Source organism: Camelus bactrianus, chromosome 32 (assembly GCF_048773025.1).
Source record: "Camelus bactrianus isolate YW-2024 breed Bactrian camel chromosome 32, ASM4877302v1, whole genome shotgun sequence".
Classification (NCBI taxonomy): Eukaryota; Metazoa; Chordata; class Mammalia; order Artiodactyla; family Camelidae; genus Camelus; species Camelus bactrianus.
In genome coordinates, this window is record NC_133570.1 from 24,284,302 (window position 1) to 24,291,727 (window position 7,426).

The window sequence follows — 7,426 nt, forward strand, 5'->3', positions numbered from 1 at the left end:
ATTTTCATTTGATGTTGAAAACTGATCTCAGAAATCCGTTTCAAAATAGAATAGAATGCTTTAGCCAGTGAGGGGACCGGTCTTATGGGTCAGAATTTGCCTCTCTGTAGGAAGTCAGCAGGAGAAGACGCCCTCTCTTTTCTGGCTCTGTAGGCATCTGGATCTGTTAATACACAGATGACAAATTTTGGCCAGCTTTGAAATTACATTCTTTAGCAGAGGAAACATATCATTAGCTCTGCAAATTAGCCTTGTAGTGTTCAGGGAACGCAGTAGGTGCCTGGCCCCAGATGATAAACTGCTACTGTAACTTTATTTCATGTAATAGAGTTTAAGCATTTTTTTAAAGATGAAAAAATGGTTTGGGCAACTTCATGAATTGATATGATTGTTACATCAATTTACTTTTTAAAGAATAATTCATGTTTTCAAAAGGTGATATGTATATACAGTTAAATCATAGTATCAAAAGGTTTAAAATAGAACAGCAGTCTCCTTCTCTGCCACCCCCAGTCCTCCTGTCCACAGACAACCGCTTTCAGCTCGATTTAGTTTTCTCTCTCATATTTACCTACATCCATCTAAGTAATGTACTGTTATTTCTTAATTTATCCATTTTAGGTATCATCTCTTGACATCGTGCTATGGTAAATGAGGACATTAGTGTTTGCGTTACCCTCCCCTCTGCCCCTCTCTCCATTTCTCAGTATAACTAGATAACAATTTTTGATTAATATGGTGACTGCTTTTTTTTTTTGTCTGGCATTTTATTTTTCCTTGAGTTAATAACTGCCTTTTAAAAAAATTGCACTTTGCCTTGTATACATTTTCTCCCAAATATAACCTATAAATCTGTCAAATGTCTATGAGTATTATTTTCCAAGGACTTTAAACACATAATCTCTTAGTGTTTTTTGTTTTTGTTTTTTTTTTTCCTGAAGACCTTCCCGGAGCGCTCTGGGTCCCATCTGAGCTGAGTCTTCTGTGGGCCGGCTGGACAGTTTTTATCCTGTGATTCCCTTGCTGTTCTCTTGTATTGGATCTCCCATTTCCTGGATCCCAGGTCTGTATTTTCCTTGGTTTATTATTTTAGACCATTTTGCTGGAGTACATCATTTAGCTCCCTTCTCGGGGAGGCAAATTTTAGACCCCATGCAAGTCTGACATTTTGATTTTACTTTTATTACTTGATTGCTTGACTGACTATTAGTTTGGAAAGATTTTCCTTTTAGAATTTTGAAAGCAGTGTTCCTTTGTTTTTAGGCTTCCAGTGCTTCTGTTGAGAAAACTGATGCCCTCCTGATTACTGTTCCTTCGTATAGGTCTTTCTGCTTTTTTCCTGGAAACGCTTAGGCTATTCCCTCCAGCCTCGGTGGTCTGGAACTTCAGAATGATGTGTCTTCACATGGTTAGTTTTTCTCTTGCTGTCGTGGACGCTCAGGGGACTTTTCAGTCTGTACGATGGAGAGTACACTCATCCTCCCACACTTAAATCTCCTCGTTACTGCCTTTCTCTTTGTACAACTCCTGTTAATTGAATGTTGAGCACCCTGGGTGGAACCTGTAATTTTCTTATCTTCTTATTTCTTTGCCTTTTGATTCGAGTTCCTGAGCTACTTCCTTTCCCCCCGCCTCCACTCTTTCTATTGAATTTTGATAATAATATTCTTTATTTAAGGGATTTTTCTCATTTTTCTGACCATTGCTTTTCCATCCATTCTGTTCCTGTTGTTTTGCTGTATCTTTTCTTATTACTTCTGGGTTTTAGAGTTTGTTTTGAAGCTTTTCTGTGCTCCCTGCATTGTTTCTGTTTCCTCTGGGTTCCTCTGTTTCTTTTCAAAATGATTCTCTCAGACAAGATGTTTTCTTCAAGTGTCTTGTTTTATCTTTGTCTATCTTTTCACAGAAGAGTGATGCACTGAACAGCTCTGTAAGTTTGTCTGTAAGGGTGAGGCTTGTCTGCAGTGGGCTTCACTCTGAGGTTAGGGAGCAGGCTGCCTTCTTCATTGGAGGAAGACATCTTTGTGGGGTTTTGTTTTTGTTTTTTTGCAGCATTTAGTTTTTCAGTCTTCCATCTGGGGGCTGTACACTTGGCCACTGATGTTCTGACATCAGGATGTAGGAAGTTGTGTGAATCGGTCGTTCATCACAGCACTTGGACCCCTTGTGTTCGGCCCCATCCTTACCTTTGCTGTCTGCTGTGCTCAGTGTCCCTGAGCCCAGAGCCCCCTCCTGCCTGCGCTTCCCTCTGCCGGCACTTAGGTCGTAGCTTCCTTCACGCTACTTAGGTTGTTACTGCTCCTCTAACTTCTTCCTGACTCTCAGAAATGTGTTGAAATCTTTTATCTGCTTTGCTGGCCTCACATGTTCTCTTTATGTTTGGGAGTTAATATCAACTTAATTTCTTTATTGTCCGGTTTAGTGGGAAGTTAGGCTGGAGAAGAGAGGGAAGCAAGAGGTTGCTCTGCGATACTTAATTTGGTGTCTATTTTTAAATGAAATATTTTTAATCCAGTTTTTAGGGCAAAATGGTAAGAAGTGGATCTGATTAGTTACCCTCCAGAGAGAGAAATCACTCAAACTGAAATTTTGCAGTACTGTATTTGGTAAAAGTTCAAACTCAGATTTACCTTCCCCAATGAACAGAGCAAAGCATTGTTGCTATTACCAGAGTCAGCAGAGAGAGCAGATAAGCCCAAGGGTTTGACTCTGCTTGGGAAGCCAGATCACAAGCCAGACGCTGGGTATGTAACAGAAACATAGTTGTAAAGCCACTTGGACCACTGCAGTCAATACGTTGTACTGTGTCTACTGGATTAGTTCATCCTCCATCAGTAAGGGGAAGTTAATGTCAGGTTTGTGGTACTCTTTGGCTCTGCACGACAGTAATTTAACCTCTTCCCTTGTGTTTTATAATGAAAAAAATGTTCTTAATTGGAAGTAAAGAATAAAATTTATTTAATCTGAAAAAACCTTTTTATTTTGAGACAATTTCATACTTAAAGAAACATTAGGAATAGTACAGAGAACTCCCATCCAGTTGTCAACATTTTCCCACATTTGTGTTATGTGTACATCTTCTTTTTATCCACCCTCTTCCCACCCCCAGCCCCTGCCCCCCTTCCCACTGCCCAGTAATTTGCAGACCTAATGTGCCTTCATCCGTAAATAGTTTAGGTACCCCGACCCCCACCAAAAACAAAGACTTTATTTTCAGTAAGTACAGGATATTGGTCAAAATAAGGACATTTAATAATATTTAATAACTAGTAAAATAGTATTATCTAATGCGCATTTCATACTCAGAGTTCTCCAATTGTTTCAGTAATGTCCTTTATAGTTATTTCTCCTTTTTTTGTGCCCCCACCCACCTCCCACAGATGTAATCCAGGATCATGCTTTTCATTTAGTTGAGATCAATCTTTAGTCTCCTTTAATCTGGAACAGTTCTTTATCCTTTCTTTGTCTTTCACATCTTGGGTATTTTTGAAGAATACAGGCCAATTATTTCATAGAATGTACTTTAATTCGAGTTTTCCTGATGCTGCTTTATGATTAGATTCAGGTTATGCGTTGTTTGGGTGGGAGTACTACAGAAGTAATCTGTCTGCTCAGGGCATCGTGTCAAGACGCGTGTGAGGTTGTGTGTCTCATTCCGGTGATGTTAACTTCTATTATCGTGTTAAGGTAGTATTTGCAGGGTTATTCCACTGTGAAATTACTCTTTTCCCCTGTATTATTAACAAGTAACTTATGGGAGATGCTTTGAGATTTTATGAATGTCTTGTTCCTCATCAGACTTGCACCCAGTAATTTAGCATCCATTGATGGTTCTTGACTGAATCAGTTATTGCTAGGATGATTCGAAGATGTAGGTTTTCTAACTCATTTCTCAGTGTATTTAGGGAAGAGCTTTCCTTTCTCTCCCATTTGTTTATTTATTCATTTATTTTATTAACATGGACTCATAGATTTTTATTTTATTCTGTGATACTCTGTTACTTATTTTGAGGGTCAAATTGTTTTAGATTTGGCTAACGGGAGCCCCTTTAAGTCGTAATTTTGAGATGCCCCCATTGTTCCTGGAGCCCGTTCTTCCTGGCACAGCCAGGTGCTCCAGGCGCGGCCTGCCCTAGTCTTGGAATCAGTCACTTCTCCAGGTAGCCCTCCTTCTTTCTAGTGGGGGGTAAGATTTATAAACTAAGATTTCTCAGCACATAAGAGCTAAGAAACATAAATAAACAGACATGTCTGTAGCTGTGTGTGTGTGTGTGTGTGTGTGTGTGTGTGTGTGTGTGTGTGTGTGTACCATGAGTTCATACTGTTGCCTGAACTCCGGTTCAGCACTGCAGGTCTAGTCTTGCTCTTTCTGTCCCCATCAGTGAGAATCTGGTTCCCATTATCCTCAACATTCGTACTTGTTTGCTTAGTTTCATAAGCACAGAAGTTAGTTCCGAACTGCTAACCCATACCTTATAACTAGAGATCAATATTTGTTTATAGTTCTTTTTGTCTGTATACTGGCAGTATATAAAGTATTATGTTCAAAAGTTGTTTGGGTTAGTTTCCTTCCCTCTTTTAATACACTTATTTACTTGATGTACAGTTAGCTTCATTTGTTTGTGCTTGATTTCCATTTTAGATTTTCTTCCTCTTTGTCCTTGCTGATTTTACTTTTTAAGTGTGTAAAACATGAGGATGGTCCCCAGAGTTAAAACTATAAACTATTGTACCAAGAAGTGTCACTACCTGATCCTTCCTCTCATTGCTACCCATCCCTGTAGACAACCAATTACTTTGATCTATCCTTTCTGTGTTTCCTTTTATTTTAAAAAAAAAAAAAGCAGGTACATGAGTATTTTCTTATTTTCTCCCACAAAAGGTAGCAAACTAAGTATAGTCTTTTGGAATTTTCTTCTTTCATTTAATAGTATATCCTGTTTATCACTCCATGTTTGTAGTAATTTTCCTTAATTTTAACAGCTTCATAGTATTCCATTTGTGATGTCAGTGAATTTAAACATTCTCCTATGTTTGGGCATTTAGGTTGTTTCCAGTATTTTACAGTTGCAGAAAATGCTGCAGCTAACAGCCTTACACAGACATATATTTGTATTATTAGGTATCATCAGGGAAGAAGAAAAGCTTTAACTTTTTAACGGAGCAGTAATGAGTAAGTGATTGTATAATAATGCTTCAGCTCCTATCTTCCCATCTACTGTGATCTTACAAATGTAGTTAAGGCTGTGGATGTGAAATAATTTATTGTACTTAGATTTCTGTCCGGGAAACCTTGAGATTAGAGAGCTGGAAGTGGCCTTGGAAGCGTTTTTGGTCTAGGTCCAGGTTCATTTTAAGCAACTGTCTATTCCTTTTACATTCTGACCAGTGCGTTTTACCACCGAGTACTCAGGCCCAGCTGTTTTAGTGCTTTTCTCTTTTAATTTAATTCATGTTGGGTTCCTTCCTGTCCTGCTGTTAACTGGCTGCTCCCTGGGGTTATAGAATGGCAGTTGGATAAGACAGTTATACACAGGATAGAAACAAGGATTTGGGCGTCCATTTTCTCTGGTAGGTCTGAGCACATAATATTGAGTAGCATAAACTCAGGGGCGCATCTTGGATTCTTAGATAATGCTGCTGGCCCTCTTAGGTGGTTGATGACTCCCAGTCTTTTGTCCCAGCAAATGGGCATTGAGGTAGAGGGTGACCTCCTCCTGCGTTGCCGGATAACCAGGCCAACATAGCTTCCCATCAGAAGGGCCATGAAAGGATTATGTATATGTTGAGATAATGATCCCCTCAACCTAGGGTTGCCTGGAGCCTCCAAGCAGGTGACTTCTGGCCCTGAGATGACGCTTCAATTTATGCACATGCTCTATACAGATGTTACCATTTTTTATGCGTATCCTGACATGGAAAAGGTTAGGAAAGTAGGCTAGAGCAATCTCAGATTAGCCTCTAAGAGCCAAGGACAGTGCCCCTTAGAGAAGAAACGACTTATTCAGAGTAGAAGATTAAACCTGCTGTCTGTAAAAATAAGCTGATCACCATATCTTAAATCTGGTGTGATTTGAAATCATTTCTGTTTACTTCTTTGCTGAAACAAAAGTTAGAAATTGAAAAAAAAATTTTTTTAATGACTTGGCCTGAAACCCCATTGTATGGATGTTGGAATACCCAAGGTGTATTTTGATTGGTTAGATCGGTGCACCGTGATTTGATCTCTGTTCTGAATACCTCTCCCTTAGGTGTATTTCGGTATAGTTCTGGCAGCTGAGTTGCTTCTCTGCTTAACATGTTTTATCTGAGTAGCATCTCATTAAGTTGTCTGAACCTCCTTGCGCATCTCTCAAAATGTGCTTCTGAAGTATTTGTTTTACTTAAAAGTTATAAAATTTAATGATTCTGACATTAAGGTAGTTATAGTTGTTATCAATTTTGAAATAAGCTTATTAAAACAGACTTATCTCATTCATTCGATGTTTTCAATACAATTTAATTTTAGGTCAGATAAAAGAGGAGTTTCTGAGGGATTTTTGCTGACTTTGGCTTAGATATTTGGAATTTTTCTCTGAAAAGGAATTGTCAGCTGCAGGTCCTTTTAATGAGTGGAAACTCAGGGGAGAAGTTCTGAGAATTAGTAGTCACGGTATATGTGGACATACGTTAACTGCTTTGTACAGAGTCGCAGTCACCAGAGTTAACCCCCGGCAGCCGCTCTAGTCTTTTTAGTGTATGCTTAAGGGAAGGGAACTGAGCGTCACTGGGTGCTTTCTGTTCGCTAGGCCTCTTGTCGTGTACTGGATACCGTTTGTCTCATGAAAGCCTTAACCATGGCCGTGCGAGGCAGAGGTGGTGTCTGTCCTGTGTTGACAGATGAGGAAGCAGGCTCGGGAACCACCTCCTTAAGGCCATAGGTAAGAGACTGGCGCAGCCAGCAGGTGAGCCTCAGACTGTTGGTTCTGGAGCCCGTGCTTGCTTCATTATGCCACGTGATCTCTGACATGTTCCTTTTGAGTCCACAGAGTAACAGTTGCTTTCCTAGTAGGGTAACCAAGTCAGTTTGGTACATTTTTGTATTAAAGAAGGAAGGAGTTCTTTTGGCAGGATTAGAAGCCAAGGGCAGGGAACAAGGCCTCGGTGTAGTTCAAGCAAAATGACTTGGAGCGGAGTCCTGGTCACCGTGCCCGTCTCCTGCTTCCTCCTCCTGGGCTCGCTATGCACCATTTTTCTGAGAACTTTAAAAGTGTGAGTACTTCCTCAGAAATCCTGGGGGTCTGGTTAGGATGTGGGCTCTGAGCCAGCTACAGAGGCCTGGGATCAGACATTGCTGATAGGGTGTGATGGGGGTCAAGCCAGGCTGGCGGAGGACCACGTCAGGACTAATAGTAAAGAGAGAACTGGAAACAGAGATGGCGTAGGG

General features: G+C 40.2%; 1 protein-coding gene across 1 annotated transcript in view; it reads left to right on the forward strand.

Moving 5' to 3' along the window:
• The window catches only part of LOC105068562 (insulin-like growth factor 1 receptor), an 86,272-nt gene that overhangs the window by 50,029 nt on the left and 28,817 nt on the right, over window positions 1-7,426 (forward strand). Inside the window, 1 exon segment of the mRNA XM_074356118.1 lies at window positions 942-1,063. The gene's annotated coding sequence lies outside the window, so the exon portion shown is untranslated.